At 42.7% G+C, this 11,707-nt stretch overlaps 1 protein-coding gene across 1 annotated transcript in view; it reads left to right on the forward strand.

Annotated features, from left to right (window-relative positions):
* Positions 1-11,707, forward strand: part of dnah3 (dynein axonemal heavy chain 3) — a 191,003-nt gene that overhangs the window by 137,413 nt on the left and 41,883 nt on the right. The window lies entirely within an intron of this gene.

Here is an 11,707-nt window from a genome sequence, read left to right on the forward strand (position 1 = left end):
AACATCCTTGTAAATCTTTTCTGAACCCTTTCAAGTTTCACAACATCTTTCCGATAGGAAGGAGACCAGAATTGCATGCAATATTCCAACAGTGGCCTAACCAATGTCCTGTACAGCCACAACATGACCTCCCAACTCCTGTACTCAATACTCTGACCAATAAAGGAAAGCATAACAAATGTCTTCTTCACTATCCTATCTACCTGCGACTCCACTTTCAAGGAGCTATGAACCTGCACTCCAAGGTCTCTTTGTTCAGCAACACTTCCTGGGACCTTACCATTGTGTATAAGTTCTGCTAAGATTTGCTTTCCCAAAATGCAGCACCTCACGTTTATCTAAATTAAACTCCATCTGCCACTTCTCAGCCCATTGGTCCATCTTATCAAGATCCTGTTGTAATCTGAGGTAACCTTTTTAGCTGTCCACTACATCTCCAGTTTTGTTGTCACCTACAAACTTACTAACTATACCTCCTATGTTCACATCCAAATCATTTATGTAAATGATGAAAAGCAATGGATCCAGCACTGATCCTTGTGGCACCCCATTGGTCACAGGCTTCCAGTCTGAAAAGCAAATCTTCACCAGCACTCTCTGTCTTTTATCTTCGAGCCAGTTCTGTATCCAAATGGCGAGTCCTACCTATATTCCATGAGATCTAACCTTGCTAACCAGTCTCCCATGGGGAACCTTGTCACAAACCTTATTGAAGCCCATATAGATCACGTCCACCACTTTGCCCTCTTTAATCTTCTTTGTTACTTCTTCAAAAAACTCAATCAAGTTTGTGAGACATGATTTCCCATGCATAAAGCCATGTTGACTATCCCTAATCAGTCTTTGCCTTTCCAAATACGTGTACATCCTGTCCCTCAGGATTCCCTCCAACAACCTGCATACCACCTACTTCAGGCTCACTGGTCTATAGTTCCCTGGCTTGTCATTACCATCTTTGTTAAACAGTGGCACAACATTAGCCAACCTCCAGGGTTCTGGCACCTCACCTGTGACTATTGATGATACAAATATCTCAGTAAGAGGCCTAGCAATCATTTCCCTAGCCTCCCACAGAGTTCTAGGGTACACCTGGTCAGGTCCTGGGGATTTATCACTTTTATGTGTTTCAAGACATCCAGCACTTCCTCCTCTGTAATATGGACATTTTTGCAAGATGTCACCATTTATTTCCCTACAGTCTGTATCTTCCATATTCTTTTCCATAGTAAATACTGATGCAAAATAATTGTTTAGTATCTCCCCCATTTTCTGTGGCTCCACACAAAGGTCGCCTTGCTGATCTTTGAGGAGCCCTACTCTCTATCTAGTTACCCTTTTGTCCTTAATGTATTTGTAAAAACACTTTGGATTCTCTTTAACTCTATTGGCCAAAGCTTTCTCATGCCCCTGTTTTGCCCTCCTCATTTCTCTCTTAAATATACTCCTACTTCCTTTTTATTCTTCTAAGGATTCACTCGATCTATCCTGTCTATACCTGACATATGCTTCCTTCTTTTTCTTAACCAAACCCTCAATTTCTTTAGACATTCCCTATACCTATCAGCTTTCCCTTTCACTCTAACAGGAATATACTTTCTCTGGACTCTCGTTATCGCATTCCTGAAGGCTTCCCATTTTCCAGCCGTCCCTTTACCTGCGAACATCTGCCCCAATCAGCTTTTGAAAGTTCTTGCCTAATACCATCAAAATTGGCCTTTCTCCAATTTAGAACTTCAACTTTTAGATCTGGTCTATCTTTTTCCATCACTATTTTAAATCTAATAGAATTAAGGTCGCTGGCCCCAAAGTGCTCCCCCACTGACACCTCAGTCACCTACCCTGCCTTAATTCCAAAGAGTAGGTCAAGTTTTACATATTCTCTAGTAGATATATCCACAAACTGAATCAGAAAATTTTCTTGTACACACTTAAGAAATTCCTCTCCACCTAAGCCCTTAACATTATGGCAGTCCCAGTTTATGTTTGGAAAGTTAAAATCCCTTACCATAATCACCCTATTATTTTTACTGATAACTGAGATGTCCTTACAAATTTGTTTTACAATTTCCCTCTGACTACTAGGGGGTCTATAATACAATCACAATAAGGTAATCACCCCTTTCTTATTTCTCAGTTCCACCCAAATAACCTCCCTGGATGTATTTCCAGGAATACCCTCCCTCAGCACAGCTGTAATGCTATCCCTTATTAAAAATGCCACTCCCCCTCCTCTCTTGCCTCCCTTTCTTTCCTTCCTGTAGTATTTGTATCCTGGAACATTAAGCTGCCAGTCCTGCCCATCCCTGAGCCATGTTTCTGTAACTGCTATGATATCCTAGTCCCATGTTCCTAACCATGCCCTGAGTTCATCTGCCTTCCCTGTTAGGCCCCTTACATTTAAATAAATGCAGTTTAATTTATCAGTCCTGCCTTGTTCTCTGCTTTTTCCCTGCCTGCCCTGTTTGACTCGCCTTTGTTCTCAACTGTACCAGTCTCAGATTGAAATCTTCCCTCACTATCTCCCTGTCCTATATCCCTCCTTCTTGTACAGGTCACTTCTACCCCAAAACAGCTTCCAATAATCCAAAAATATGAATCCTTCTCCCATACACCAGCTTCTCAGCCATGCATTCATCTGCTCTATCCTCCTATTCCTACCTGCATTAACTCGAAGCACTGGGAGTAGTTGCTGTGGTTCTGTTCGCCGAGCTGGAAGTTTTTGTTGCAAACGTTTCGTCTCCGGCAACCGGAAGCGGCAGGACAGGCCACTATAAATGCCGGAGGAAACACCACAGAAGCGCTTCACAGGAGCCTCCCAAGCACTGAGGATGTCACCTAGACAGAGGACGAAACGTTTGCAACAAAAACTTCCAGCTCGGCGAACAGAACCACAGAAACGAGCACCCGAGCTACAAATCTTCTCACAAACTTTGAACTGGGAGTACTGTTTTGTAGAGGAATAAGACAGTGCTATTTTCTGGGTCTGTAGATTGAAAGAAGCAAAAATGGCCTTTAGTAGAGTGATATGCTCTTCTTGTCGGATGTGGGGGTTTAGGGAGAGTTTAAAGGTTACTGAGGATTATATCTGCAATAGATGTTGTTGGTTGCGAATCCTATCAGATTGAATGGATCGGTTGAAGAGGCAGTTAGAGGCAATGAGGAATTTACTAGAGCAAGGGGATATGATGGATGACAGTTATAAGAAGGAGGGAAAGTCTCAGTTACAGTCCCATAGATGGGTTAACTACAGGAAAGATAAGAGAGGTAGGCAGGTAGTGCAGGAATCTTCTGTGGCTATCCCCATTTCAAACAAATATGCTGTTTTGGAAAATGTAGGGGGTTATGGATTCTCAGGGGAACATAGCACAAACAGCCAAGTTTCTGGCATCGAGACTGGCTCTAATGTAATGAGAGGTACATCGGTTCCAAGTGATTGATTGTTATAGAGGACTCTCTAGTCCGAGGCACAGATAGACGTTTCTGTGGCCAGCAGTGAAAAATCAGAATGGTGTGTTGCTTCCCTGGTGCCAGGATCAAGGATGTCTCAGAGAGGGTGCAGAATATTCTCAAGGGGGAGGGGGGCCAACAGCAGGTCATTGTCCACATTGGAACCAACGACATTGGAAGGGAAAAGGTTTAGACTCTGAAGGGAGATTACAGAGAGTTAGGCAGGAGTTTAAAAATGAGGTCCCTGAGAGTAGTAATGTCTGGATTACTCCCAGTGCTACGAGCTAGTGAGGGCAGGAATAGGAGGATAGAGCAGATGAATGCATGGCTGAGGAGCTGGTGTATTGGAGAAGGATTCACATTTTTGGATCATTGGAAGCTGTATTGGGGTAGAAGTGACCTGTACAAGAAGGACGGATTGCACCTAAATTGGACGGGGACTAATATACTGGCAGGGAGATTGGCTAGAGCTGCTCAGGAGGATTTATTCTAGTAAGGTAGCGGGGGGGGGGGGGGGGGACCCAGGGAGATAGTGAGGGAAGATTTCAATCTGAGACTGGTACAGTTGAGAACAAAAGCGAATCAAAATTAACTTAATACTTAATTTGCAATCCTGCTATAAGCAGGAATCAGGCACACTCCCAGTTTTACAAACCTGGAACAAATTACATTCTGGGGATGAAAAAGAAATATACAGAGCATGGGACAGTTAGAGATTTCAAAGAACGATCCAGTAAAATTTGGGACAGTCTGTCACCCTGAGCCTACACGGAGTTAAATAAGGATGAAGAGTCCAATGAAAGGTGCGTTTTGGCCCCACTTTGGGAGTACAATCGGGGTACAATCCAGACATACATTTTCATCCACAATTGAAAGTGAGTGAACAATAGATATAAAGGATTTTTTCCAGCAATTGGCAGACCAAGTATCTTAACCTTTATCCAAGTTGACTCTACATGTTCTATATTGTTATGGAGTAGCGTAACTTGGAGCTGAAGTTTGCTATTGGTGGGTCCGATACCACTATCAAGAGAGTTGGTAGTGAGAGCATCCCACCAATGTCAGCAGCCCCATGCCATTTAACACTTTGATGAGTGAGAGTTGACTAGAGAGGGGACTTAATTCTCCACCAGCCCACCCCACATGACAGGATGCCCTACCTCAGAGATCTTCCAGGCCATGTGTATTCTAAACACAAATTTATTCAATCTTTCTAAAGGTGCACTGAGCTAATATTAGATGATGAATGTTTAAATGGAATTGTAAACTGTAAATTTCATTGTAGGGTGAGACATACAGAGTCACAGTTATAATTCAAGTTGATTAGTCCCAAAGGATATAAATTGTGTTCTTGTGTAACAGTACAAATAAAAGGTCGTGAGGATAGCTTATTGGTTTCTTTTGTAAATATATTTATTAGCAATTTTTTTTAACTTTACAAATATATAAAATTATTGAAAATACAATCAATAACAAATATCAGTATAATAAAAAGAAAAAAAACCCACAAATTACAATACAACTACTGTCTCCTAACTATTAACCTATCCTCTAATACAAAACAAACCCAAACACTGTGCAAAGCAACACCAAAAAAAAGAAAAGCAAAAAAAAACAAAATACAGAACAGCTATGCTCGGTGCAAAGTTCCCAAACAAAGGAACAGGAGCATTGTAGATATACTTACATTAACTCACGAGATCCCCTCCAGGGCCCAAGGCTTGACAAACCTAACCACTCTGGTTAACCACACGCCCCAGTTAAGATAATTGACAAATCTATTTTCAAATAACTCAAGTAGGGCTGCCATGTCTTATAAAAATAGTCTGTTGTGTGGTGCACCATGTTTGTAAAAAAGTCCAAGGGAATGTGCTCCATAATTAATTTCTGCCATCCCAGCAAGTCCGGCGGGTTCTCAGATACCGAGTTCATCAGAATATTCTTCCGTGCACAGTGTGCAAGAATATTAAATAGTTTCTTCCCATGCCTGTCTAAGGATGGTAAATTCGGTAGACCTAAGAGGAGAGATATCAGGTCTACTTTGACTTCAGTCCTCAATACCCTCCCTATCTCTCCCGCCACAGTGCTCCAATAAACACTGAGCCTGTGGCATGTCCAGAGCAATGGGTAAGAGTACCTACACTTATTTTACATTTGGGGCACACTGAAGATGCCCCTTTTTTAAACTTCGCTAGACGGTCTGGTGCCAGATGAGCCCCATACAGAACTTTTAACTGCGTAGTGCATGTCCTATTACAGATTGAGATCTTTCAAGTATTCTCCCATATGTTCTCCCATGTTTCGGAAGAGATCTCCACTCCCAGCTCTTGCTCCCAGACCTTACATAACCGGTTAATATCCTGCCAGGCCCTGCCACCCAGCAGGTGATAGAGGCCACTAACCGAAAGGGTGCTTGTGGAATGTAGCATAAACCTCTCTGTATCAGGCTTTTAGGGCTTAATGAGAAGTGTAGTCTTCTTCTGGATGAAATTCCTAACCTGAAAAAAATGGAAAAGATCTCTGCTGGGCAACCCGTATTTGCAGCTCAGTTGCTCAAAAGACATCATAACCACCCCCTCAAACAAGTCTCCCAAACTAGAAACTCCTCTCGCTGCCCATAGTTTGAACCCTGAGTCCATCATCTCTGGTCGGAACCCTGGCATGCCAACTATGGGTCTAAGTAGCGAAGTCTTCGATAAACAATCGTCTCTCTGATGCATCGCCCTCCAAGCCCAGACTGTACTAATGACAATGGGGTTCCGGCAGTGTCCTCATCTTATCCATGAACAACAGGTTAATAAGAGGACACTTTGCCTGGGAGGCCTCAATATCCAGCCATATTGAATTTGGATCGTTACCTACCCAATCGCAGACAAAGATCAGCAGGGAACTCAATTGATACCTTCTGATGTCTGGGAAATCAACCCCTCCCACTCCATGTGGCAACTGCAATTTAGTAAGTTTGATGAGGGGCCACCCATGATGCCAGACAAAGGAACCAAACCACCCCATAAGCTTCCACAGCGTTGACCTGGGAAATATTATAAGGAGCATACGCACGGGATAAAGCAAACGAGGAAGAACATTCATCTTAATGTGGGATATTCGGCCCAGCCATGAAATTGGAAGAGCCTCCCATCTCTAGAGATCTCGCCTAATATTGTCAAGCAAGTGAGCAAAGTTAGTCTGAAATAACAGATCAAACTTGGGGGTAATAAAAATGCCTAGGTATCGGAGCCCTGCCCGTGACCACTTAAAAGGGAACTTCGAGCCACCTTCAACTTCTGGCACGTCAACAAGATTCCACAAAGGCATAGCCTCCGATTTTGCAAAGTTGATCTTATATTCTGAAATAGCTCCAAATGAATTGATATCAAATGGGGTACGGAGGTGATTGGGTTCGATAAAAACAGAAGGACATCATCCGCATACAGTGTAATCTTGTGTGCCCTCGATCCCACTTCCGGAGCGGTTATGTGGACGTTCTGACGAATGGCCTCTGCCAGTGGCTCTATCATCAACATAAACAACAACGGTGAGAGGGGGTAACCTTGCTGACTACCCCGACCAATGAGGATACCTTATTGTTCAGGGTAACCTTTTGAACTTTCTGTATTCAAGGCAGAGTCTATTTACTTCAGCTTTTTGCCATTTTCTCACCTTTGCACAGGTTTCTGCTACATCCCTGTAATTGTCATGTTTTGACAAGTCAGAGGTTGCCTTCAGGCAAAATTGCGTAGCCCTACTCACTGCTAATCCCCCAGAGAGCAATTCCTTTGAGGTTAATCCCACTGGGAACAAATTTATAGGATTACTACAATAACAATGAATGCAAGAGCCACTCATTGCATACAGAATGATTGCTTAAGAGGCTATACCCGAATCTCAACACACCTACCCATCTCTGGTACGCTTTGTATTTTGATTTGTCGTAATTAAACTGGGAAGAGTGCCTCAATAATCATGCCCCACAGTCACAAAATGTATAAATGTCCAAAATCCCAGTGAGACCACCAAAATTACCAATTTGACAGACTGACTGCTACTTAGGACAAAAGTAATTCACCCTGGGTTTCTTTAGTAACAGTAAAAATAACTATTCATTGTGGCACACTTAACTTTAACAAGAGCATCGAAAAGAGATGATCTGGAGATGCCAGTGTTGGACTCGGGTGTAGAAAGTTAAAAGTCACACAACACCAGATTATAGTCCAACAGGTTTAATTGGAAGCACTAGCTTTCGGAGCGCTGCTCCTTCATCAGATGGTTGTCCATCCAATGAAGGAGCGATGCTCCGAAAGCTAGTGCTTCCAATTAAACTTGTTGGACGATAACCTGGTGTTGTGTGATTTTTAATATTGAAAAGAGAGGATTCCTAATTTATGCAACTTAAACTATACCCTCCTTAAAACCCTAAACACATGCAGTCAGTCAGTTTTAAGTCAGACTAGAGGCAAACTGTTTAACACTGAGACTGTGCATGGAAAAAGAATGAAGACAGCAGAAACAAAGTTCTAAAGATCGGAAATCCAGAGAACAATGTGCAAGGTTATTTTCTCACAGTCCTTTTTGATCTTTGTGCTGACGACATGCGGCTGTCTGTGACAGCCATTCTTCAATTCATTGGTGGATGAAGTGGAACCAGTCCTTTTCTTTTGATTTAGAATTCTTAAAAACATTGATTTTTCTGTCTTTTGCCCATGGAGGGTGTGGGTGAAGCGGTGAGAGAGAGCAGTGTCTATCTACAGGCACTGAATGTTTCTTTCACTCTGCTGCTGTTGGCACTCCCAGTTTTTTAATACTTCAGGTTGTAAGTTAGCTCACTGGGCTGGAAGGTTTGTTTTCAGACATTTCATTGCCATGCTAGGTAACATCATCAGTGAGCCTCCGGTGAAGCACTGGTGTACTGTCCCATTTTCTATTTATGTGTCTTGGTCTCTTAAAGTGGGTGATATCATTTCTGGTTCTTTTTCTCAGTGGTTGGTAAATGGGGTCCAAACCGATGTGTTTATTAATGGAGTTCAGGTTTGAATAATTCCTGTGTGTATCTCTGTTAGCCTGTCCCAGGATGGATATGTTGTCCCAGTCGATGTGGTGTCCTTCTTCATCTGTGTGTATGGATACTAGTGAGAGTGGGTCATGCCTTTTTGTGGCTAGTTGGTGTTCGTGTATCCTGGTGGCTAGTTTTCTGCCTGTCTGTCTGATGTATTGTTTGTTATAATGCAATTCGACAAGAATTAGGATGCATAGAGTGGGGTAGCAAAATGCAGGGGATGAGGACAATGGAAATGTAGAGATGGTTTACGGAACAGATATAGTGTGTGCTTGATAGATATGTCCTTGTCAGGCAGGGAGGAAGTAAGAAGGTAAGGGAACCGTGGTTTACTACAGAAATTGCAACTCTTGTTAAGCAGAAGAAGGAGGCTTATGTAACAATGAGACAAGATGTTTCAGATGAGGTGATGGAGAGTTACAGATCAGCCAGGAAGGATTTAAAGAGAGAGTTAAGAAGAGCAAAGAGAGGACATGAGTGGTCTTTAGCAAATAGAATAAAGGAGAACCCTAGAGCTTTCTGTAGGTATGTGAGGAATAAAAGGATGATTAGTGTAGGAATAGGGCCAGTCAAAGACAGAAGTGGGAAGTTGTGTGTGGACTTTGTGGAGATCGGAAAGGTGCGAAACGAACATTTCTCATCGGTTTTCACTCAGGAAAAGAAGAATATTGAAGAGGAGAAGAATGAGATATGAGATATTAGACTGGAAAGGATGTAGGTTAGTAAGGAAGAGGTGTTATCAAATCTAGAAGGAGTGAAAGTAGACAAGTCCCCTGGGCTGGATGGGATTTATCTGAGGATTCACTGGGAAGCTAGGGAAGAGGTATTGGAGCCTTTGGCTTTGAGTCATCAATATCTACAGGTTTAGTACCAGAGGACTGGAGGATTGCAAATGTTGTGCCCTTGTTCAAGAAGGGCAGCAGAGGTGACCCAGGTAATTATAGACCAGTGAGCCTTACATCTTTTGTAGGAAAAGTTTCAAAAAGCATTATGAGAGATAGGATTTATAATCATCTAGCAAGCAATAATTTGATTTCAGATAGTCAACATGGTTTCGTCAAGGGCAGGTCGTGTCTCACAACCTCATTGAGTTTTTTGAGAAGGTGACCAAGCATGTGGATGAGGGTAGGGTAGTGGTGTACATGGACTTCTGTAAAGCCTTTGGTAAGGTTCCACATGGTAGGTTGTTGGAGAAAGTGCAGAGACATGGGATTGAGGGTGATTTAACAGTTTGGATTAGAAACTGGCTTTCTGTAAGAAGGCAGCGAGTGGTGATTGATGGAAAATATTCAGTTTGGAAGCCGGTTACTAGTGGTGTGCCACAAGGATCTGTTTTGGGACCACTTTGCAGACGACACTAAAGTCGGTGGAGTAGTGGACAGTGTGGAAGAATGTTACAGGTTGCAGGGGGACTTGGATAAACTGCAGAATTGGGCTGAGAGGGGGTAAATGGAGTTCAGTGCAGATAGATGTGAGATGATTCACTTTGGGAAGAATAACAGGAAGGCAGAGTACTGGGTCAATGGAAAGATTCTTGGTAGTGTGAATGTGCAGAGAGATCTTGGAGTCCACGTACGTAGATCCCTGAAAGTTGCCACCCAGGTGGATAGTGCTGTTAAGAAGGCATTAGGTGTGTTAGGTTTTATTGGTAGAAGGATTGAGTTCCAGAGCCGCAATATCATGCTGCAACTATACAAAATGTTAGTGAAGCCACACTTGGAATATTGTGTACATTTCTGGTCGCCCCATTACAGGAAAGATGTGGAAGCAATGGAAAAGGTGCAAAGGAGATTTACCAGGATGTTGCCTGGTCCGGAGGGAAGGTCTAATGAGGAAAGGCTGAGAGACTTGGGTTTGTTCTCATTGGAGAGAAGAAGGCTAAGAGGGGATTTGATATAGACATACAAGATGATCAGAGGATTAGGTAAGGTAGACAGTGAAAGTCTTTTTCCTAGGATGATGACATCAGCTTGTACGAGGGAGCATAGCTACAAATTGAGGGGTGATAGATTTAAGACAGATGTTACAGGCAGGTTCTTTATTCAGAGAGTAGTAAGGGCGTGGATATCCCTGCCTGCTAACTCAGCCACATTATAGAGATTTAAACTATCCTTAGATTAGCACATGGATGAGGATGGGATACTGTAGGAGGATGGGCTTAGATTTGTTCACAGGTCGGCGCAACATCGAAGGCCGAAGGGCCTGTTCTGCGCTGTATTGTTCTATGTTCTATGTTACAGTCCTTGCATGGTATTTTTAAAATAACACTTGTTTTGCTGGTCATTTGTATATGGTCCTTTAGGTTCATCAGTAGCTGTTTCAGTGTGTTGGTAAGTTTGTTGGTTACCATGCTGCCAAGGAGTCGGAGTAGTCTGGTAGTCATCTCCGAGATGTCTTTGATGTATGGTAATGTGGCCAGAGTCTCTGGGTGTGTTGTGTCTACTTGTTTGGGTTTGTTGTTTAGGAATCGACGGACTGTGTATATTGGATACCCGTACTTCTTGAATACGCTGTATAGGTAATACTTATATACTTAAACTTTAATAATTCTTTTTAACATTCCTTAATGTGAAAGATTTAAAATGATTTCCCTCTCTTCCTGCTTTCAAAGAGAAATTTGCATGGTGTTTTAAAAAATTCTCAAGGTCAGGTTCGTAGGAGAGTAGTCTGACACAGAACAAACGACCAAGAGGCGAGTCTGCTAGAATATGAGCATTTTATTCCCCGCAGCGTCGCCACAACCAGGTCTCATACTTACAACGGGTCTGGCTTATACTCACTCTACATGTTACCGGAACTGGGAGCCGTCAGTTCTCGTAGAGCGGTTGCCAACAACCCACGCTCGGCGGTTAAACGTAACCCCGGAGCAGACTCCCGGGTCTGGCTTATACTCACTCTGATATACTCTTTTCCAGATATAAACATTCATGTGAACAGCAGAGCAAGGCTAAAAAACACATTCCATTCTGGTTACATACAGATAAGAAGATTCACACGGGGAGGTGTGTAATAAGATTCACACGGGACTAAGCAACACCTCCATTCCGGTTAGATTCACACATGTATTGGGACATAATTTTTAACCGTTTCACCACATTCCACTGCTTGGAATTTTACACCACATGGACACACTTTCCTCATTCCTGAAGAAGGGCTTATGCCCGAAACGTCGATTCTCCTGTTCCTTGGATGCTGCCTGACCTGCTG

The sequence above is a fragment of the Chiloscyllium plagiosum genome, chromosome 21, assembly GCF_004010195.1.
Source record: "Chiloscyllium plagiosum isolate BGI_BamShark_2017 chromosome 21, ASM401019v2, whole genome shotgun sequence".
NCBI classification, from domain to species: domain Eukaryota; kingdom Metazoa; phylum Chordata; class Chondrichthyes; order Orectolobiformes; family Hemiscylliidae; genus Chiloscyllium; species Chiloscyllium plagiosum.